At 54.0% G+C, this 22,929-nt stretch overlaps 1 long non-coding RNA gene across 1 annotated transcript in view; it reads left to right on the top strand.

Annotated features, from left to right (window-relative positions):
* LOC116668160 overlaps positions 1 to 22,384 on the top strand; it is an 89,619-nt gene extending 67,235 nt beyond the window's left edge. The window contains exons 3-4 of the long non-coding RNA XR_004325228.1: positions 21,460 to 21,635; positions 22,085 to 22,384. This is a non-coding gene — a long non-coding RNA (uncharacterized LOC116668160). The remainder of the gene's footprint in view (positions 1 to 21,459; positions 21,636 to 22,084) is intronic.
* The last annotated feature ends 545 nt before the right edge of the window (positions 22,385 to 22,929 follow it).

The following is a 22,929-nucleotide window of genomic DNA, read 5'->3' on the forward strand; positions in this document are numbered from 1 at the left end:
CTCTGCCACCATCTCACTGTGTGACTTTGGGCAAGTCAGTCTCCCTTTCTGGGCCTCAGTTTCCTCATTCATGTCATTTGGAGACCTCAGGTCCTATCCATTTGTGGGCTTCCATCATCTTGGAAACAAAGGAAGAAAACCTCATACTGTAAGCTTCTAGGGACAAAGGGGATGGTTTAAATATTCTAAGATTAAAAGAATAATTCTAACTTTAGGACTTTAAGAATAAAAAGAATGATCCACATGTTCTAGGTTTTAGGGGGGGATGGTTAGGTAACTAAGATTTGAAAAGGAAGCTCCCTGGGTCCCTGGCAGTAGCGACGTTGGGATTATTGCGATCACTAGGATGATCCAGAAGGCATATTTGCCTCCAGGGCACAGCCCAGAGGCGGGCTTTGCGGGGAGGGAGGCTAGGAGTGTCAGCAGAGGTCCCTAGAGGTCACGACTGGCACAGGTGGGCCTAAGGGCGGCCCCATTCTGGTCCTGAGCCGAGGCCATGGGGGCAGCTGATACCCTTGTCTGGCCTGGCTTTTCTGCCAGGACCCACCCAGCTGCTGTGGGGCTGCTGTTTTCGGGTAGTGCCTGCTGGAGGTGCAGAGTGAGAGGGTTAGCGTATGCGTGGGAGCCCTTGAGGACGGCTGGGCTCCTGTCTCTCCTGGCAGCCTCCTGGGCAGGTGCTGGCTGCCTTCCTGGCATGGCCTGAGCCCCAGGCAAAGCTCCTCTGGGCACATGGTCTCACTGAGCCCTGTTGAGCCAGGGCTTCTGGGAAGAAGACGAGACAGAATCTAGCCTGGGCAAGGCTTGGGGTGGGGGCAGTGGGAGAGTACCCAGGCTGTCCACCCCACCCTGTCCCATGTTCCAGACAGGTGGCGAAACCCTTCTGGAGTCCCTGCTTCCTCATCTGTGAACTGGGGATGATGCTCCCGCATTCAGTGAGACAAACGGCAGACAGCCAGCGCTTTTCAGACCCCACATTCATGAGGGTCGGCAGGGTACAGATGGGAGCAGCTCAAAGGGAGAAGGACACATGCTCACGGGAGGAAGGGGCTTCCTAGCGGAGGTGTCTGACAACTGAGATCCCAGCGCCTCCTGCCGCAGCAGGGCCGGAGCTCAGGCCTCTTGCCTGGTAGCCTGGGACTCGGTCCAGAGGCCCCACAGCTGCCTTTCCCTCTGCTCCAGAGGTTTTAAAAATGAAAAAGCTCCAATTACCAGTCAGTGAAGAGCTGGCTCTGGGGCTGAGTGCAAGAAGGAAGCTGAAGATACATTTCTAGGTCCAGAGGTGTGGGGAAGATGGTGTCAGGGGAAGAACTTTTCTTTGCTCAAGTGATACTGAGACCCCAGGAAGGGAGGTGATGCAGGGGGCTGGTGTGCTCCCCGGATGTCTCTGGACCACATTATTTCAGGTGTGTGTGTGTGTGTGTGTGTGTGCAAAAGTGCTTATTGTAACTGAATCCATATCAATCCTAGTCTATCATCTATCTATAGTTTCTTTATATCTAATCCTCTTCACTTCACAAAAGGTTTAATGTAGGTATAAGAAATATTCCTAATTCAAAAGAACAATGTAAAAAATTTTTTTTTGTTTCTGTTGTGCATGTGAGTTTTTGAAACATCTGAATTGGGCCTCCTGGCACATTGGGAAATGCATGAACTGTAAGTAAGTCACACCACCATTCTGTGCCTCAGTATCCACATCTGGGAGTTGAGGAGAATAATTCTGGCCTCATGGTTGAGATGTGGGGACGTGGGGCTAAAGGGTGTAGAGTACAAAGGGCCTGGCCTGGTACTGGGCATGTGGACGATGCCCCAGCTGAGGGCAAGGTCCATGGGGATGCTTCTTGAAGTTCCTGCTTGATTTGTATTGGAAATGAGTCATCCAGACAGGTTTCCTGGAGGAGGTGTGGCTTTTGAAGGTGTTCTAAGTTAGAGTCTAGGTGGGAGTCTATGGAAACAGGATCAGGAGGAGGAGCCTGGGGCAATGGGCTCCTGGGGGTGGGGGTTCTAGAAAGCTCTAGGAGTTGCTGGCAGAGCCCTGGGGATGAGAGGGAGAGAGGTAATGTGGAGCCGGGAGGATGGGCTTACTCGGTCTGTCTAAAACCAGGGAGCAGGATGGAGGGGAAAGGTGAAGAGGAAGGGAACATGCAGGCTTAGAACAAGACACATGCGTGATCCCCACTTGTGAAAACTGAGGCCCACAGAGGGCTCTCGGGCAGCTATTCATCCTGGGCACACCCCGTGAAGGTGAGGACGGAGGTGGGTCAGGTTGTCCTGTACAGTTTTAGCTTGTGGTGCGCTGGACTTCCTTACAAGCAAATACGGAGATTTGAACTACCAATCAAACAAAGATAAAAACCAATAATTTTAAAAAGAAGGAAATGCAACCCAGAAAGTGCAAGTGACCAGCCTGAGCTGGTGTGGCCAGGACCAGGGTTGGATGGCTCTGGAGGTGGGATGCGCTGGTTGGCATCTCTGCACCCATGCTCCTTCTCCAGGCTCGGCTGGGGCGGGGGGCTCCTTCTTAGGGTGCCACCCACCCAGCAGCCCCCTCCCTGGCCTTCACAGAGTTTATTGGGTCCTTAATGGGCTCTCAGAGACCTGGCACCTGCTGCCTTTTCTGTTCTAATAAAAGGCGGATGCTCTAGGGGGTGGATGGGGGGTGGCGTGTTGGGGGCTCTGGCTCGTGGCCACTCTGGGCGACACATTCCTGGCTCCTGACTCACAGGGAACCGTCTTCGTGTCTCCTCAGCACTTTTGGACCCTGCAGCTGTGGTCGCATTCCTCCTCGCCTCCTCCCCCCTCTAGCCAGAGCTGCAGCGAGTGGCACCGACCCATCCTGAGCTGTGGAGACTGAGGCCACCGGGGGCCGGGTGCAGGTTTCCCAGCTGTGCCGCAGCAGAGCAAGGGGAGGACAACATTCTCACGTAGGGGCCCCATTGACGCGCGGGTTGGCTTGGGCGGTGATTCTCAACCGGGGTTGAGGGGGCGATTTTGCCTCCCAGGGACATTTTTGGTTGTTAAAACTGGTGGGGTGTGTGTGTATGTGGGGTGGGGGGGGGCACTAATCTATTGGCATCTGGAAGGTAGAGGCCAGGGATGTTGCTGAACATCCTTCAGTGAGCCGGGCAGGCTCCACCACAGAGAATTATCAGCCCCAGAATGTCAGAAACCTCAAAGCTGAGAAACCCAGGCCTAGGGCTGGAATAGGGGTTTGGTGACCCCATTCTGTATTTTTGCCCCAAACCCCTCACTATGGGGGACCCTGGACCAGACACTGAAGACCCTAAGGTGGCCCAGGGTCCAATCCTGGTGCTCAGGGAACCCCAGGTTCCATGCAGGAGACAGACAAGGACCCAGTGCCATCCTGGCCCCCAGAGCAAGGGAACTGAGTCTGGAGATCGACTCGAAGATGTTGAGGAAGGAGCCAGGAGCGCAGATTCTGAGCAACTAAGGAAACCTGGACAGGCTGTGTCCCCATTTTGGGCCTCAGTCTCATCCTCTGGCTAGTGCCAAGCTGAGATGTCTAACTCCCAGGCCCTCTGAGCTCTCACAAGCTAGCATTCTAGACTAGATTTCTGCGCCGTGTGGTGGTGGAGGGGCCTGGTGCACCAGGGCAGGGGTGGGCGACCCACGGCCAATCTGGCCTGGTGCCTGTTTGTAAAGAAACATGTCTCTGGCACACACCCACCCCCGTGCATTTACGTCTTGTCTGTGGCTACAGAGATGAGTTGAGTCTTTGCGACGCTGTCTGGACCTCAACGCCTAAAATATTTTCTATCTGGCCCTTTACAGGAAAAGTTTGCTCTAATGGATGGATTTCAGGCATAAGCCATTGGCCAGTGGGGCAGATGGCAGGGCGTTCATTTGGGGGAGGGGGAGGGGTGGGAAGGGCTTGTCTTAAAGGAGCTTCTTTCTAGAGCACAGGTCAGGGTCTCAAGCTCACATTCCGCCCACGGCCTCAGTTTCCCCGTGTGTAAGTGGAAATCGCTGTACCTGCCGCGCAGGGCTGTGCTGAGGCCCAGCGTAAGGGTGAGCGAGGAGAGAAAGTCTCGTGCCCGGGCCAGGCAGCCTGAGCCGGGTTATTTATGGGTTTCCGCCGGGAGGGGGGCTGCGGGCCGCGGGCCGTGTCTGACCTGAATTCTTACACTTACAGGAAATTAGAGCCCTTGGAAGCAGGTGCGCTGGTGATCCCAACACTCGGGTGGCCGAGAGGGTGATGTGGCTGAGGCAACAAGGAGGGGGTGCTGGACGGGGCCGAGGGCTGGAGGAGGGGCCGGTCCAGAGGACAGGGTTCCCGCCCCACCTTCCTGCAGTCTCAGGGGAAAAGAGAATGACCACTACCATGCTCTGGGTTCTCTCTGTGCCTTGCATGTGTCTGCTCAGTTAATCCTCACAACATGTCTATCAGGTAGGATTATTACCTCCATTTTACAGATGGGGAAACTGAGTCTCTGGGAGGATGTCTCACTTGCCCGAGAGCATAGAACAGATGTTAGAGTCAGGATTCGAACCCAGGAAGGACTGCATACAATTCCTATTTTCATGTCCTCTTATTAAAGCCAGTCACCTTTAGGCAATGAGATCTTTGAGGCAATTCCAGAATGTTCCGTGGGTTTTGAAAGTTTCTTGTTGAGGTGGTAGTGGGGTGTGTAGCATCCTGGAGGCCTACCGTGGGACAGAATCAGGGTATTTGGGTGGTCCAGTTCAAGGGTCGGAGTGCGGGAGGTCAGTGGCTGGCTTCTCACGGGGTAGCTGTGTGGTTTTGCAGTGCTGGGTGGGCCAGGAGTGCCAAGTGTCCCCAGGCAGCAGAGCAGGAGCCTGAGAGTGATGGAGTGACAGGGTCTGCCCTGAGGCCAGAGGCTGGAGGTGCCCAGGTTGCCTGCCCATCTGAAGTGAGGAGGGGAGAGCTGATGTGAGATTGCGTGTCCCAGGCGTGTGCAACACTGTCTTTGACTTGTAGGAGTAACTGGGGACTTGAACGCATGTGCAACAGTGTAGTGTGAGAAAGGGTCGGTGTAACTGTTTGACGGCACCTTTGGGTGTTTGCAGGGCAGGTTCAGGTTTGGTAACATTGAAAATGAATTCAATTTGGGGGACCTTCTTTATGAAACAGAATACAAAATGACCCATACTGAAGGGTCTTTGAAGTGAGAAAAGAAACAACAAACGACAATTTGTGTAAATGTCAGTGCAGGACATGTGCCTGTGTGTTTAAGCATGTGTGCGCACACATGTGAATGCATCAGTATGCGGTAGTGTCTGAGGACAGACTGTGTGTGTGTGAATCTGTGTGAGTTCCCTTGGGTGTCTTCTTTGGCATTCCGCTTTTGGGGGCTCTCTTTCTGCCTGTACCTCTACCCCATCCCAGAGGCAGGTGGGCACAGACACGCTGTGGCATTCAATCTGGGCCTTGCGGGGATGGACTTGGTGTGCGGAATTCCTTGCCCCACCTTCCTTCCTCCTGCCGATGAAATGTTGGTAATTCAGTCCACGGAGAAGCTCAGAGTCCTGGCGAAAGCCTTCTCTGTGTGCGTGTGCATGTGTGAGAAAGAGTTACAAAGTGTCCAGGCACCCAGAAGAGCACGTGTTCATACCCTTCGGTGTACAAACGGAGAGACTGAGGCTCAGGGTAGGGATGTGTGATCAAATTAGTGGGACCAGATTGGAAGCAGAGCTCATATCACCCAGGTCAGTGGTTCTGACTCAGTGAACAATTGTTGAGCACTTGCTGTTGGTCAGGCATTGGGTCAGGTGAAGGGGTGGAGGGTGGTCGGATGGATAGAACCATCTCTCACCTGAGGTGCTTCTAGAAAAGTAGGAGACCAGATGAAGACATCCTGGAAAGGGGGAGGTATGTGTGTGTTGTTGGGGGACAGCCGTGAGATGCAGATGGGGCCACATCGTGGGGATCCACAGGGCCAGAGTAGGGAGCGTGGTGTGCTCCTGAAGAGGCAGGGAGGAGTTAGAGGGTTTGGGGCAGGTGCAGATTTGTGCTTTTTTTTTTTTAATTGAAGTATAGTTAGTTTACAATGTTGTGTTAATTTCTGACGTACAGCATAGTGATTCAGTTATATATGTGTGTATATATATATCTCCTGGTATTTTTTTATGGGAGGGAAGTACTTAGGTTTATTTATTTATTTAATGGAGGTACTGGGAATTGAACCCAGGACCTCATGCATGCTAGGCATTCACTCTACCAATAAGCTATACTCATATATATATATATATATTCCTTTTCATATTCTTTTTCATTATAGGCTATTACAACATATTGAATATATTTCCCTGTGCTATACAGTAGGACCTTGTTTATCTATTTTATATATATAGTAGTTAATATCTGCAAATTCCGAACTCCCAATTTATCCCTCCACCCCCACCTCTTTCCCCACTAGTAACCATAAGGTTGTTTTCTATGTCTGTGAGTCTGTTTCTGTTTTAGATTTGTATTTCAGAAGGAAAACCTGGCTTCTGTGGGGTGGTGGTTGGTCTGGCCACCATGGAGTATAGTGCTCCATCTGGGCAGAAGTAGTGGGCCTGATGGGATGGGAGACAGGGTTGCCAGGTAGAGGTGACCCCAATTCTGGCCTTTTCCATCACCCCCTCCACCTTTCCCCATCAGTTTTCCCCTAACAAACGAATCTTAACCATATACAAGAGAGGCCCTGTGCTTGAGCCTGGAGGGAGAGAGGTGATGCTCAGTTGGCATGACCTCAGGTAGCTCCCTTCCTGTGTAGTGGGGAGATGGGCACCGCAGAGCAGACCTGAAAGGGAGGCAGGGCTGGTTTGAGTTCAAATGCTGATCCAAGTGGCTATGTTACTTAACCTCTCTGGGCCCCAGATTCCTTCTCAATGAGAATGACCTTAGAGAGCGGTTATGAAGATTGAATGGATTCAAGCTCGGGTGCCCAGCATAAGACGACTCCAAGTGTGATAGCTGTTCTAATTATAAGAATCACATCCAGAATGGAGCATTTCTTCTCACTTGAGCAATCTAGGAAGGCCTCCTAGAGAAGGGCAGCTTTGGGGTGAGCCCAGGACTGGGATCCCAGCTTGGTCCCTTGTCCTGTGTGTCCTGGGGAGTCACGGCCCCTCTCTGAGCCTCAGTTTCTTCCCTGTGAGGAAGACGAGTGCAAGAGGCAGTTGATCCTGAGCCTTCCTGTGCTGCCAACCCAAGGCCAGTGTGCAGGGCCTTCTTTAGTCCTCACATCCCCCCTGCCCCCCAGGGAGCAGGGCTATTTCAGATAAAGAAATGGAGACTCTGGAGGAGAGGTGACTTGCCTGAACCCACACAGTGGAAGGGCAGAGCCCAGACTGACTTCCAGTGATCTTAGCCATTAAGCTTGGTCCTGGCACATACTGTCTGTGAGTGAATAGCTGTTATTATCCATGAATAGTGATGGTATCGGGTCTGTGTCTCACCAGAGGCATGGGATTTCCACAGGGAGCACAGGGGAGAGGGGAAACCTGGTGGAGGGCAGGCCTGAGCAAAAGCAGGGAGGCAGGAAGGGTCTTCTTCCCTCCTGTGCTTTTTATCTGCTGCAAGGGAAGCTCTTGGAGCCCTTTACTTACCCCCCGGGGGAACAGAGCTACGTGTGGACAGGAGTCTTTGGAAGGCCTGGGACTTTGGTCTAAGGCTGAGTAGAAATTTCACTCCCCTGGTGGCCCTGCTCACCCTACAGAGAGAGAAGACCTAGGGTTTGAGAGCTTCTCTCCCCTCCACCCTTCCTACCTCCCCACTGACTCTGTCTCCACCCTAGACCTGCTCGGGCTCTGGGACCCGACAGCTCCACTCTCCATCACCTGGCTCCTTGCTCTCCAGCTTCCAGTTGTGTCCATCCAATGGGCGGGGAGGGGCAGGCGCTGGCTCCATCTGCATCTCTCTCTGTAGCCCTCTGCCCAAGTTCCAGTAACTGCTGCCTCCCTTTGCCCTGCGGGAACAGGTGGTAACGGCTCCCTGCTGTTGCCGGTCTCTGGGTGCCAAAGCATCCTTTTGTCACTTTCCCTGAATCCCACCCACTCCTCTGAAAATGCCTGTTTTGTCATCCCCGTGGCATGAGTGTCTTTCCTGCTGGGACCCTGCTGCATCTCCCCCACTCTGTCCCCAGCTGTCCTTCCCTTCGCTCTCTCCTGACGTGGGCTCCTGCTCCCCTCTTAGCTGGGCTGAGGAATGTCGCTTTCCTGTTCTCAGTGGGGCCTGGTGCTCGTAGAGGAGAACCCGGAGTCATTTCAACAAACACCAAACTCAACAACCTCAACATTAAATAAATAAGATCTGACAGGAGGGCAGCAGTTCCCCCGGGAGCTTTGGGAAAGCCTTTGCTCCCGTCCCACCAGTCTGGTCTGGTCACACTGTCAGCTTGCCCATGTTCCAGTGTTCATAATTCTCTGGGATTTTCTGGCCCCACCCTCTGCCTCGGCCCCACTGAGAGGCTAAATAAGGCCCCCACAGCAGGACTGGAAACTCGGCCCCTCTGCAGCTTCTCCCAGGAATGCTTTGAAGAAGCATCTTTCCTATAGTTGGGAAGTTCTTCTCACATCCAACCACCTTCCCTCCTGCTTCGTGTCCATTTCTCCTAGTTCAGTCCTTTCACGGGCTTCCTCTTAGCCAACCCCAGCTTCCTCCAACACTTTCAAGGGGCAAGAACACACAGGCTGCTGTGAGAAGACTGCAGGGGGCAAGGACGGAGGCAGGGGGACCAGCCAGGATAGTCCAGAATAGCCCAGGCAGGGGAGGATGGTGGCCTGGACCAGGGTGGTAGTGGTGAAGGTGGAGAGAACCAGTGGGATTCCGGAAATTCCCCCATTTCAGCAACCAGACCCCATGCAGGAAGCACTGTACAATGCTTTGGTCAAACTAAGGCTCTTGAATTTAGGTTCTGAAAATTTGCATCCTGCCCCTGTGAGGGGGCCCATCCATTATTCTCCTTAGGTAGGTGGGCCAACAAAAGCCAGGTGAGGGCTGTGTGTCTAGTCATTTGGTGCATCTTTACTGATTTTTAAAACCTCTGTGCAGATCGTGTGGTAAATGGCCCTGTCCCCCTTGTGCAGGGTCACCATGTGAGACCCTTCTCTCCCAACCCCCTTTTTCCCAAGAAAAACACCTGCTTCTTGTTTGCCTTCTTCCCTGCAGGATCTTTAGAGCATGGACAGTTCTGAGCATAGAGTCAGGGATAACAGAACACCTACCCTAGCTCAGGCACACATCACCACATTGAAACTTCCATCCACCCTGAGAGGTTGCAGTGTTCTTAGCGCCATGTTTCCTAAGAGCAGGCCCAGAGGCTTGAGGACCTGTGCTCAGGGTCACAACGCTGGTGGTGGCAGAGCTGGGATTTGAACCCAGGCTTGCGTGACTCCCAGCTCTGCCTCTGTCCATGCGCTGTCTCTCCACACCCCTTGCCTCCTTCCCCTTCCCCCTTGGTCCCTTCCTTCCAAGCAGGGCTGAGCCAGATATGAGACTGGGGTTCCAAAGACCTTCCTCCTTCATGGTCCAGAGATAAATATTTGTTTCTCCCAGTGTAAATACCCCTCCGTGTTTAATGAGGCAATCCCAGGGCCATTTCCTGGCACTGATCAGTGCCTGGAAGTCTCTTTCACTCTGGGAGGAGCAGGCTTAGTAGGAGAGCTGCTACTGCGGGACTTGGGACCTCTCAGCAATTCCTACCACGCACGGATGAGGAAACTGCTGCTCAGAGAGGGGAACTGACCTGCCTGGAGACACACAGCCAGAATTCAAACCTGCACAGCTCAGCTCTCATCTCCAGGCTATGCTGTCTCTGGGTAGTATCCACCTCGACTCCTGGACAATTCCCTGGTGCTCCAGCTGCTGCACCCTGAGCTGTGACCAGCAGGCCAGTGAGCACTGAGACCGCTCTTCCCCTTGGCGTCTCTGGTCAATATGGCACTCACGGCCCCCTGGGCATGGACCCCCTCCTGCCATCCCTACTTAAAGTGATACTTTAATAAATTATGCTTTTATGTTATTACACGTGGAGCTATAAAAGCAGAGAGTGTGCAGTGGGGCTGAGGTAAGGCGCCCGAAACTTTGCAATTTCCTGGTCTGGCCTGGCTCTGCTCCGCGCCGTGAATTTTTCATTAATGTGCGCAGGTGACACCACGGGGGCAGATGCAGGCCAGGTAGGCTCCCATGGTGGCGTGGCCCTCTCCTGGACTTTGGCGTGTTGGACTGGTGATGGTGTGGGGTTCACATCAACAGTGATTGGACATAACCTCACCCTGGGGCTCAAGATAAGCTCTGGATTCCCAAAGCAAGTGATAAGAAGCATGCTGCGTCCGGGTGGAAGGAAACCAGGAGCCAAGCACCTGGCTCATGCCAGACCCCAGGCCCAGCGTTTGACACACATTACCTCATTTCACCCTCTGAGAGCCGTGAGCTCAGCATTACAAGCCCCATTGGACAGACGAGGAAAGTGGGGCTCTGCTGAGGAGGGACTGCCAGGCCTGCACCCAGGCAGTCTGATTCCAGAGCCTGCATTCATAGCCGCTACGCTTTCCTCATTTATTTCTTGCTCTCACCTTCCTCTCCTGCCCCACATCTGTGGGCCTTTTCCTTCTAGTTATAGTTAGCCACAGAGGCAATGGGCACACTGAACAGAGGAAAAACCAAACAAAAAAAACCCCCGTTTAGATGCTGCAGGGAAGGAGTCTTGTAGACTCCACACCTGTGCCCACATTGTTTCCTTTCTGGCATTCCTTTCCTTCCTCCCACCAGACCTAAGAACTCGGGTCTCCGGCGTCACAGCCCCCAGCTCACCTCTCTCTACCCTGCTCTTCTGTTCACTGATCAATGTGTTGCTCAAGGAAATGTGAGTCCTGGGTCCCAGCGCATGGGAGCTGTGTCAATCTTCCCATTTGTGAAATGGGGCCAGGCACCAGTGGAACACAGTGGTAAACACATCCCAGGAAACCCACTGAAGCTTGCGTGATTCTCGAACCATTCCAGAGGCTTCCAGAATGAGAGAGGCAATAGGAAAGCAGGCATCTTGTCCCTGGACAGACTGAGTGTCTTCTTCTGTAAAATGGGTAGAGGAATCTGCTTCGGGGGCAAAGGAGAACAGCTCTGCCTCCAAGAGCACAGGCCCTGCTGAGGCCAGATTTCTCCAGCTCTTCTGGGAAATCATTCCAGAAGCTGAAGACAAACCAGACTTGAGATAAACACTCTGGGTCCAAACACCCCGCGATTCTAAGCCACTGACTCTTTTCTGAAGCCGCCGGCTTCCACGCCAGGCTCAAGTGCAAACAAGAAGCAGCAGGGGAGGCTGGGCCCCTCTCTCAGAATTAGTGAGATTAGCTGAGGCCCAGAGTCTAGCAGATGTCCCCTCTCTGGACTTGGTGACTCACTTGCCTCCCTGGTTGAGAAAGGGATCCAGCCGGGCCTGAGCCGTCCTGGCTGGTGGGGAACAAGATGCAGGGCAGAGGTCACGGTAAACACCCGCGGTCAAGGCGGGAGGTCGGGATGAGGGTGGGGACCAGAAGGAGGACAGAACATTTCCGCTCAGCAGAAGGAAGAGTTCTCGAAGGCTGGAGCTGCTCTAGGGCAGGAAGGGCTGCCTGGAGAGGTGGGGAGGGCCCAGGCCCAGAGGTGTGCAAGTGGGGTCCCGAGGACCCTCTGGAGGCCGGAGGGTTCCAGTCAGCATTGGGAGGGTCCCAGGCAGGATGCCAGTTAGGTTCCCTTAGCAAGTGGTGCTCGTAGAGAGATGGCTAACTTTTCCTGTGAAGGAACATGTAGAAAATATTTTAGACTTTGCGGGTCATATGGTCACAGTTCCGACTACTCAACTCTGATGCCGTCGTAGTGTGAGAGAGCAGCCACAGACAACACAGAAACATGTGAGTGTAGCTGTGTGCCAATAAAACTATACTGACAAAGGCTCACTTTGTGGCCTTTGAGCCGTGGTTTGCCAACCCTGTAGAGCCTGTGGTTCGGGGGTCTGTGGGTGGGGGTTGGGCTTGTGGATTGGAAACTGCTGACCTGCTCTCATGCACTTGACTCTGCTGGAGGTGCCCCTCCACCTGGCTGGGTTTGTTCTTTCATTTTCTCTTCCTTCCTTCCTATCCATTCACTCATTTATCTGTCTTTTCACCCATTTACTTCATTGTTTCAACAAATCTCTAATTCACGTTCTAGCTCACTGACTTGTTTGCTCACTAACTCACTTAATTCTCACTTAGGAATTTCATCTAGTGACATATTCACTCATTTATTCCTCTACAAGGAGCTCAGGGTTCTTAGTGTTCTAATACGGACATGCTACAGGAATGGAGATTGTTTTATCTGGGGAGAGTCTGGAAAAAGTCTGGGGCTTAATTATTGTCTTTTAGGCTTTGTCAAGTTGACATGAATAAGATTCTGAGCAATTATTCCTTTATTAATAAGTCCTGGATTGTTTCTGTGTGCAAAGCCTCCTCTATTCGTGTCCTGTGCTAGGAAGTTATCAGCAAAGACCTCACCCTTGTCCCTCAAGAGCCCACGTTCTAGTCTGCACACAGACTGCAAAAGATGGGTTATTTCAGGTGGAGAGAAGAGTGTGGCAAAGACCAAGAGGTGAGACAGGGAAGTATGCCCCAGAAGTGCAGCCCACGTGGAATGGAGCCAAGCGTGTGCGTGTGTGTGGGTGTGTGCGCGCATGTGTGTCTGTGTGTGGGTCCCCCCTCTGGGCCTCCGTTTCCTCATTCCTATTAAGGTTCTGGCCTCGAAGTTCTGTCACAAAGATTACAGAGCATTTGGCTCAGTGCTGGGCTCAGGCTAATACATAGCTAATCAAGGGCTAATAAATAATAGTCACTAATAACTGTTGTTCATAATAATTACTAAGTGAATAAAAAAATGAACCAATGGATGAAGATGGGGCTGGTGGCCTGGCAGGGTGGAGGCAGGGACCAGTCAGGGCCATCATGAGCTCAGCCACAATGTAATAGGAGGGCAATGGCAGTATTAGCAGCCACTGGCCGCTTAGAAGCTGTGCCGTTGGGGCAGTTTCCTCACCTTTTGGAACGTCAGTGTTTTCTTCTGCAAAAGGTGAATAATGCTTGGCCCACTTCTCAGTTGCCATGTGGACTGAAGGAGAGTAACACTTGGAGGGCTTGTCCTCAGTAAGTGGTAACTAGCATCTTTAGTACCACAACCAAGCACCCACTAGTGTGCTTCGGGCCTTGCACGATTGGATCTTCACAACCATTGCTTTCATTCCCACTTGGCGGCAGAGCAGACCAAGGCTCAGAGAAGTGGAATTCTGTGCCCTGGGTCACACAGCCGCCTGGGCCCGGGCAGGATGAGGGACAGTGGACAGAGAACCAAAAGGACGAACCACTGACCCCTCTTGCCTGTCTCCAGTCTCAGGCCTCATTCCTGGCAAGTTTTAAGTCCTTCCCACCACTGTCAGGGAGTGTCTGTTCCCACGCCTTCTGGCCTGTCCCTCCCACCCCACTGGGCTCCTGGTGCCCTGATTCTGGAAATTTCCCGGGCCTGGGAGAGATAAGGGGTGTGTTGCCCAGGACCCTGGGCAGCGCCCTCCTACAACCCCTTTGATCGTAGACCAGATGGTTCTGCTAGTCCAGCTGCTGGAGAAGCAGCTGCAGCGATAGGAGCAGGCCCAGGGAGGGACTGGGCCTGGTATCAGCCACCTGGAGGGGGCCTCCTCCTGCTGTCGCCATAGCAATGGCCGCCCATCCCTGCAAACAGGAAGCTGCTCAGGCACTGACAGTGGGATAGGCAGGCGTGCGGGAGACCCAACCCTTCTAATCTGCTAGAGGAAGTGGTCCAGGGGGTGGAGCCTGGCTTGGGTCACCAACCTCCAGTCTCCCTGATAAGTGTAGGGGTGGGGCACAGCAGGGATGATCCCCCCAAACTATAAGCTACCTGCACCCTGACTGAAGATGGATGTTGGAAAGGGGTTCCCTCAGCAGCCCAGGCCCACAAACCCAAGGAACTGTGCAGACCCCTTTCCTAGGAGGCATCCAAGCTGGATACTTTCGGGCTCTGGTCCCCTGCTGACCAGGTGAGTGGGGCCTTGGGCCCACGCACCCAGTCTCATCTGGTGCTCAGGGCTTCAGAACACCCCTTTGAGCCCCAGCCCTGCTGAGGGGGCCATGGAAGCCAATTGTCTTGAGGTCTTTGCTGTTGGCTGGGTAACCTTGGGTGAGGCCCCATTTCCTTATCTGTAAAATGGGGATACAGACTCTTCCTCATGGAGCTGGAGTGAGGGGCCAATGAGATAATCTCGGGAACATGTCTAGGTCCAGAGAAAGGCAGTTTGAGGTTTAGTGCCCCGCACTGTGATGCCCTAACTCTGGAGAAACCCTCCCCCTCAACCCCACAGCCAGCAGCCAAGCAGCTGGGGGTGAAGGGCTGGCAGGTTTGAGGGGATGCCCCCTGCCAGACCCCGTGCTGGCCGCCTCTCCTGCTGTCCCCTGCTTCATCCTTCCAACAGTCCTACAAGGCAGCTCATGATCCCCACTTTACAGACAGGGAAACTGAGGCTTCAGTTCCAGCGAGTGAGGGGGCTTCATTTTGATTTCTCACTGTGACGTCGGCTTTCTGACATGCTCTGAGCCCTGGGAATTCAGGCTGGAGGTTCAGCACATCTCCCATAGAACAACATGGGGGCTCAGGGAGAAATCAGTCATTTGGTGGCCCTGCTGGTCCTGAGCAGACCAGGCAGCAGGCAGTGACACAGGGAGGTCACTGGGAGCATTCCAGACCTTGAGCCCATGCTGTTCCAGCTTTCTCTATTGGCTGCACCAGCTTGAGTAAGTGGGACCAAACCGCGGGGCCACACTGTCATGCACTGAGCCCTTCCTTCCTTCAGTTCACAACATGGAGCTTCTAGAACTAGCCAGGTTCTCTGCTGGGTGATGGGGTCTGGAGTGGAACCAGATACCGCTCTGCTTGGGAGGAGAACAAAATTCTGTGCGTGTGTGTGTGTGCATTAAGTATGATATAAAAGTTTGTGCAGGTGATGGGAGGATGGCAGTGTTGATGACCATGACTGTGGGGCTGGAACAGTGATGGGGGTACAGCCCTGTTTGTGAGGATAGTGGTCTTAGAGATGGTGATGATGGTTTTGGTGCTTGTGACAGAGTAAAGATGTGTGCCAGGCAGCACCAGCCCTTACATTCTCCCTTCTGCTTCTCTCTGGCCACTGCCTCAACCCTGTGGGCAGCACCTGGCCCGCAGCTGACCCTGACAACTCCCTCCATGCACCAACCTCTCCCTTGGGGGTCAGGGTCACCCCACAGCCCTTCACAGGCCACAGTGAGCCCAGGCTCTCAGGAATGGCCAACCAGAGAGGATGCGTGACTTGTTCGAAGTCACAAGCATAGTAGTGCGTGATCCAGGACTTCTGGCACCCAGCCCAGGCCTCTGCCTGCCCTCCCTGTCCCCTTCTTACATCCACAAGCACACTCCCTGGGCCTGTGCTCTGTGCCAGGCCCTGTGCTGGGATCTGCAGTGGGTCTGGATGCATCATTGCACTTTCTGCCCACAAAGACCTCCGTCCAGTTGGGAAGGCAGACGCCTAAACAGACAAGGATAACAGAGAGATGAGGACAGGGAGAGGATGGTGGGAGCCCCCACCAGGAGGTGTCTGGGATATCTGACCGAGGCCTTAAAGGATGTGGAGGAGTTTACTACTTGGGGAAATGAGGGGAGGGCACTGGAGGCAGGAGGCATTGCTGGTGCAATAGCCTAGAGGTTTGAGAATTTGCAGTGTTTTCAGGGGTTGGGGGCAGGTGGAGCAGGGCTGGGACTCTTGGTTGCAAAATAAGCAATTTAGAGGCTGCCCCACCCTGAAGGGGGTCCCCTGTCTCCCTCCCAAGAGTCACAGTATCACCCTTGCCCCCAGATAACTAGAATTGTTTAAAAATGCTCAGCAAGAATTCTGCTCAGCAGGTTATACTGGTCAGGGGAAGAGTCACAGCTGAGCGGGGGCCTGGGGGGTGGGGTGGACTCAGTGGGACTTCCTGGGAGAAGGTGAGAGGTCCTGACCTCAGGCTGGGGCCAGCGCCTCTGTGAGCACTGATCCGGGAGCAGATTACAAGGGAGACTGGAGCCAAATCAGCTTTGAAAAAGAGCTGGTGGAGTTTCCCTCCCTGTTCAGGGAGGTCACCTGGAAAAGTTCCTCTCCCTGCCCAGGACGGGGTGTGGAGCCGGGGGTGCAGGGCTGGAACAGAGTGCTGGTGATGGGCTCTGTGTGCGTGTGCACGTGTGCAAGGGCGTATATGCATGTGTATGTATATTTAGGGGTACCTTTGTGTGTGAGCCTGTGTGTGTGACATTGGGCTTCAACACAAGTGTGAGTCTGTGCCTGTGTGTATGTGGTCTGATATACCCACCCGTCTCTGTCTACTTCTTGTCTCTTCCTATGAGTATTCCTTTCCTCCTCTTTTCCCTTCCTCTCCCACCCTACTCTCCTAAACCTCAACTCTACCACTATGTTAGCCTCCCTCTCTCCCTCCCTCCCTCCTTCCCTTCCTTCCTTTCTCCTTTCCTTCCTCCCTCCCTTCCTTCCTTCCACAAATATTTACTGAGGGTTTCCCACATGCCAGGCACTGTTCTGGGCTCCGAGCATGAACAGGAGATGAATAAAACAGAGGATATTCCTGATCTCACAGGAGTACATACCCCCCTGGGATGAGACAGATATTACACAAATTAGTAACATGCCAGATGATGACAAGTGCTAGGAAAAAAGTTCAACAGGGTGAAGGGAAAGGGACTGTCGGGCCAGGAGGGTTATTTTAGATGACTGGTCAGGGAGGGACTCGCTGATAGAATATTTGAGCAGAGACCTGAGGGACAAGAAGCAGGGAGACATAAGACTATATGAGAGAAGGATGTCCCAGGCTGAGGGCGCAGCAAGTGCAAAGGCCCTGAGGTGCGAGCATGCTTGGGGTGTTCTAGGGACGCAGAGAGGCCAGCATGGCTGGAGTAGAGCGAACGCGGGAGAGCTGGAGGAGAGGAATCAGCAAAACCATGGGGCGTGGCATGGGGGCCACGGATCATGCAGGGCGAGCTTTGGCTTTTGCTCTGAGTGACAGGAGACCCGTTGCAGGATGTTGAGCAGGATCACTGGGGAGTAAAGGGGAGGCAGGGAAACCAGTGAGGAGGCTGATGTAAGAATCCATTGAGAGGTGACAGTGGCTTGGGGAGGGGAGAGCAGGGAAGGTGGGGGAGCATCTTCAGAGATGTTGAGTTTGATGTAATTGTTGGACCTCAGGGCATTTGATAACCCAAGCCTGGAGCTGGAGATGTAGATTTAACGTTCAGAGAGCGTTTAGAGCTAGGCTCACCTGCAGCCACATCGTGCATTTCTCGGGTGTGTTCATGTGTGTACACACCCTGATGTGGCCCAACAACTGAAGCCAGGGGCCCCAGTGAGACCAGACCTCCAGGGAGGCATAAAAGGTGAGTGAAAGCTGGAAGACTTGAGCTAAGGGGGCACTTCTAGGGGTTGATTGAGGGCACGTGGGCACTGGTGTCAGACAGCTCAGCCTGCATCTTGGTGTGACCATGGACAACTAAGGTCAACCTCAACAGCTCTGAGCTGTATCATCTCACCTGCAAAGTGAAGATAGTGACAGTACTTCCCTCGAAGGGTCGCTGCAGGGACTGAATGAGACGATGCATGTACAGAACCGGGACTCAGCACCGTCCCTGCTGTTTTCATTCTGATTAACCGCGAGATGTGGCCTGAGCCCTTTCGTATGATTCTGTTTCTTCCTCTGGGTAGGGTTTAGGAAAGTGTGGTATTTGTCGGTACTCCTCTGCAATTGATAAACGAGGAACCTGAGGTTCAGAGAGATCAAGTGACTGATCAAGTCCACACAAAAATGGTGAGGCTAGCATTGGAACCGACTCCCGAATGTGTTCCCTGCACGTCTGCAGGCTGCCGCTGCACAGGAAGCGCGAGGCAGGTAGAAGGGGTTGAGGGCTGGAGACTGACCCCCGTGCCCAGGACGTTCTGCCCACAGGTGCAAAGACTGCCTGTAGCCCCATGACCTCTCCCCATGCCCCTTCAGCAGGGCCCTGGTTGTTCATTCCACTCTGATTTCCCTAGAACAAATGTTGGCTTCTGGGGGGAAGGTGTGGAGAGACAGTCTGGTGGAGCACAAGGCCCTAGGCACCCATCCTCTGAGATGGCCTTAGCTTGGACAGGGATGCTGGAGGCGGTCAAAGCTGGACTCCCACCCCACAGTGGGTGTGGGCGGCCCCTTGCTCCGTGGCATGGCGTGTGCATGTGTGTGTGTTGTTGGGGTGGCAGGGGTAGTTTTTGTGCAGACAAAAGCCTGAGTCAGGCAGAGGGGGCTGGGCCGTGGCTGCAAGGAGCCAGGCTGGGAAGGGATATCCCAGGGGTCCTTGAACCACATCGGAGCTGCTGTGGGAAGGCTCCTTGGTGCGTGGAGAGCAGAAAGGGAGGCACATGCTGGTGATTTATCTGCTTCTTCTCCTTTTGATCTCCTTGCTTCCCTGGAGAGACTCCCTCCTCCACACTGGGGGCTGTAGCGGGAGGCCTGGCCAAGGGGCTTCCAGCTGGGCCAGGGCTACAGGGTTAGGTAACGCTGGGATGCGTAGGAAGCTTCTTTTCTCTCTTGCATGGCCTCGCTGGCCCTGCTTCCTGGTCCATGTCTAACTGCCTGGCTCCCCTGTGCCCAGGTGCCATAAGGGTCTCTGTCCTGTTGGGCAGCATCCAGGGCACACTGCGGCCTCCCTGCTCCTGCTTCTGCCTCAGTTCTCCTGGGTCACCTCTCCTGTTTCTCTGTCCTTTTTCTGCCTCGACCCACAGGCTCCTTCCTCCTTCCTCCCTGCCCAACATGCCTAGACCCGCTCCAGGTGTTTTAAGGATGTGGGAACCCCAACAATTTCACCTTGTTCTCTGGTTCCATGGGGTGAAGAAGCCCAGCTTTCAGGCAGGGTCTGGGCACAGCTTGTAGGCTAGTGCCAATGTGCAGGTGCAGAGGCAAAAAGAGGGTACAGCCAGCCAGAGCTGGGTTCGAATCCTAGCTCTGCCAGCTCCCAGCTGTGTGGCCACAGGTGAGCGAGCTCTGAGGCTGTGGAAGGCCCCTTGGCAGGCCCTGGAAGAACACCCAAGTGTGAGGCCCCAGTCGGGCTAGCTGTGTCTGTGAGGGGGTAGTGGCTCTGGGGCAGGGGTGGGCAACCCCTAAGACATCCAGGTGTGACAGGGGGCCTGGGAACCAGTCAGCACAGTGAGCAAGGCCTGGGCTGACTTGGGTCAGGGCAGGGACAGGTGCCTTCTTCAGGGCCCAAGTGCTGAGTGTACCTCCTCTCTAAGTGTTTGCCCCCACCAGGCCAAGGGTGGCCAGAACACAGAGTCCCCTGACTGGGCTAGTGGGACTGAGAAAGGGGCTGGCGGCCTCAGCCACTGACCCTGGGATGCTTCTGGGGCCTGGACAGGGGCAGGAACAGGACATGTTGTACAGGGGAGGCAGGAGTGGCAGGACAGGGATGGAGTGAGAGTGGTGTGATGGAGTGTGGCTGTGTGCAGGGCCCCTGTCCCTCCACCCCTGTCCAGGGGCTTCACGGGCTCAAGGACCCCAGCTGACTGTGGTCCTGGTGGCCGTGGCTTCACTCCTCCATGCCCTTTGCCCCTTGTCCTGCTCAAGTCTCCTCAAGGCTTAATGTTTATGTATTTAAATTCAGTTTTCTTCTTTATGGTTTGTAACTTGCTGAGGAAGGGCTTCCCTATGCAAGATCATGAAAATATTGCTTCTTGGTGCCTTGTTCTCGTCTCTAGGCTTGGTTACTCCTCATTCTGTCCATTGAGCTTCTTTGTTCCTGACCCAATATCCCAAGGTTATTTCAGGTTTACCTGCTGTCCATCACCTCCCACTAGAACAGAAGCTCCTTGAGGACAGGGATTCTTGTCTGTTCTGTTCCAAGCTGTGACCCCAGCACTTCACACGTGCCTGACGTGTGTGAGGTTTGCACCATGTGTACGTTAAATGCAGCACCAGGACACGTGCCCAGAACTCCTAGACCCAAGACTGAGACAGTGTTTAGCTGAAAATCTCTTCACCTTCTCTGCCCCAACCCCATCTCCTGCTCCCTCCTGACCTGGGCTCCCTCCTGCCAGGAATCCCTTCTCCCCCACCTCTTCTCACAGCCCACACACGCCCTTGGCGCTCCACGAATCTCTCTCCTTCCTAACCAGGGATGGCTGAAAAACTGCTGACGGAATCCACTCTGCGGCAGCGCGCACTGGTCAGGAACCCGCAGGGCTCAGAGCTGAGTGTAGGGATGGGGGCTGGAAGGAAAACATACTCCACTCTCCCTCTGGAACTGCCATCCGCTCTGTCTGAAGAGATACAGTGCCTTCCTCATGACTCACATGTAATTGGCTACAAAATGATTGCTAGTGGGCTCCATCATATGTAAGCAGCCATTAATTTCCATTATAATTGCTGGAGAGGAGCAGCAGGGTTTCTATTAAGGGATAAGAAAGATCCAGCCTCAAGCTGCTAATCAATAAAATGAGCACATAATTATACACCTGAGCTCCACACACTCACTCATCACGTAATAAAGTGGCACAGCTCCTGAAGCGGCACCGGGGTCATGGCCTCACCTGTCGTTCTGTGGCTGTGCAGGTGGAGGCCGGTAACAGTCACCCCCGCACGCGTGCGCTGTGTGTGAGGCACAGTGGGGTGGATGAGGTGTGGCATGCGGGGAGGCAGACCCCACGGGACTCAGGGACTGTTTGGATGGAGGGGCTTGATGGGGAGGGAGGCATAAAGGACACTCCCAAGCGTCTGGCCTGCACATCCGGGCATCGGGGACCACCACGGCCATGGCCATCACAGATCAGAACAGGCTCAGCTTGGCACCAAGAGGTGAAGATGACATCAGCGGGGTGCCTTTACGCCGATCCTGTCCCCTCTCTAAGCCTCCGTTTCCTCAAATGGCATTCAGAATCTTTGCCTTGACAGCACCTTTGCGAGCATGAGCAGGTGTTGAAAAGATCAGAACACCGACGGCTTAAAACACATGGCTTGATCAATTCTGTCTGACTTAAATGAAAGTGCACTGACTCTTAAGTGCTGGGCACAGGGTGGGCACTGAGTCACGTGGCTGTTGCCGTGTGACCTTGCTTTTCTAAGAATGCTACGAAAACTTCTTGGTGATTCGGTCAAGGTCCCAAGAGGGCCTAGATCCTCGCTGTTGGGAACAGAGACCCCCCCACTGGACTGGTGCACACCAGATGCCTTTAGACCAGCACCACTGTGTTCCCTTCTAACCAGCCTGGGAGGAGCAGCCCTCACAAAGGGCAGCCGTGATGCCCAGGGTTGATATCAGTGTAAGGAGTGGAAAACTGGTCCAGCCTCCAGGACCTCACTCATTCATTCACTCATTCACGTATGTATTCACTCATTCATTTACTCACTTATTCATTCACTCATTCATTTATTTATTCACTCTAGTTGGGGAAGACCAGCAAAAAACAAGAACACAGATGAATAAAACTAGAATAAACTGCCTAAGTGTTATGAAGAAAACTAAAAAGGAGCCGAGATGGCAAGTAACAGGGTCCCTAATTTGGATGAGGTCATCAGGAAAGCCTTTCTGAGGAGGTGACAATCCAGCTGAGATCTGGACGGTAAGCAGGAGGGTGCCCTGGGCAGAGTGGAGGGGCTGGAATTCCGGGAAGAGGGAAAAGCACCAGCCAAGGCCCTGAGGTGGGAAAAGCTTGGTGTATTTGAGAAATGACGTGTCTGGAGCGAAGTGATGGGGGGCAGAGTGGTGAGATGAGTCTGGGGAGGGGGCCTGGGCCAGATCTGCAGGAAGGGGGAGACTGGGGGTGGGGGTTGGGGCAGGGTCAAGGTGAGCCAGACTGGTCACCTCCTTCTGCACAAGTCGGGGAGGCCCCAGAGCCAGCCTCTTCCTTGGGTCCTGGGTAGAACAGGATGAGTTCACCTGGGAATTCAGGAACCTCTGTCCGGGCCCCCAGGCCTCCAGACAGGAACCTCCAGCTGGCCCAGCCGCAGGACCTGCAGGGCCTGGGTGAGGTGAGACATGCCAGTGCCAGCTCTGACCTGCCCTTCACAGGTGCCAGTCCCGGTCGGCGCGGTGAAAGCAGAACCACGAACCCGCCGGGGCAGCTGGAGGTAAGCACCGCAGTAGGCTTTGGACCACCTGGAGACGGCTCGTGCGCCAGGAGGCCAGCGCTCCTGCTCTCCCCGGCAAAGGCCCAGCCGGGGAGACTAAGAAAGAAATCCCACCTCAAACGTACAACCAAAATATTTCACAAGAACCCTCCCCTGACCCCCACCCCCCTTTTTGTCAAGTAAAGGATATGCACGGCCTTTCTACTTGTAACCTGGCCAAGAATAATTTGTGGCAGGAAAGTTTGAGCATTTGTAAAAATAAAATAAAAACGTAAAAAAAGAGAGAGAGAGAGCACTTGAGTGTACATTCGTGTGAAACTAAACAGAGGGAAAGTTATTTAGGTGGTAAAATGTCTCCGCGTTTCCCTCCTGCCCCCTGCGCCCTGACACTTGGCCCCCCTCCCCAAGTGTTGAAATCGAGATTGCTCGGGTGTTTGTTTTGTTAATCTCCTGCCAGGGCCAAGGGGCTGCAGGCTGGGTTTCTTCTTGTTCACGCGGGGCTTGGCTGCCAAGTGAGTTCCCCCCTCACCTAGCCCAGGGCTGGGGATCTGTGCACCTGTTCCCTGCCCGTCTGGCACAGTGGTGGGGCTGGGAGGCTATGTTTGCCCTCCTGAGAGAGCGCAGCTTTGCCTCACCTGAGACTCCCAGCTCTTGAGGGCACCAAATATGAGGACTCGCGGCCCATAACCTCCTGGAGGCATGGAGATCTGGCCTGCGCCCCTGGCCTCATGGGAGTGCCAGATTCCAGGTGGGCTCTGGTCCAGGGAGAGGAGTTACCACGACCTA

This window comes from Camelus ferus, chromosome 13, assembly GCF_009834535.1.
Source record: "Camelus ferus isolate YT-003-E chromosome 13, BCGSAC_Cfer_1.0, whole genome shotgun sequence".
Classification (NCBI taxonomy): Eukaryota; Metazoa; Chordata; class Mammalia; order Artiodactyla; family Camelidae; genus Camelus; species Camelus ferus.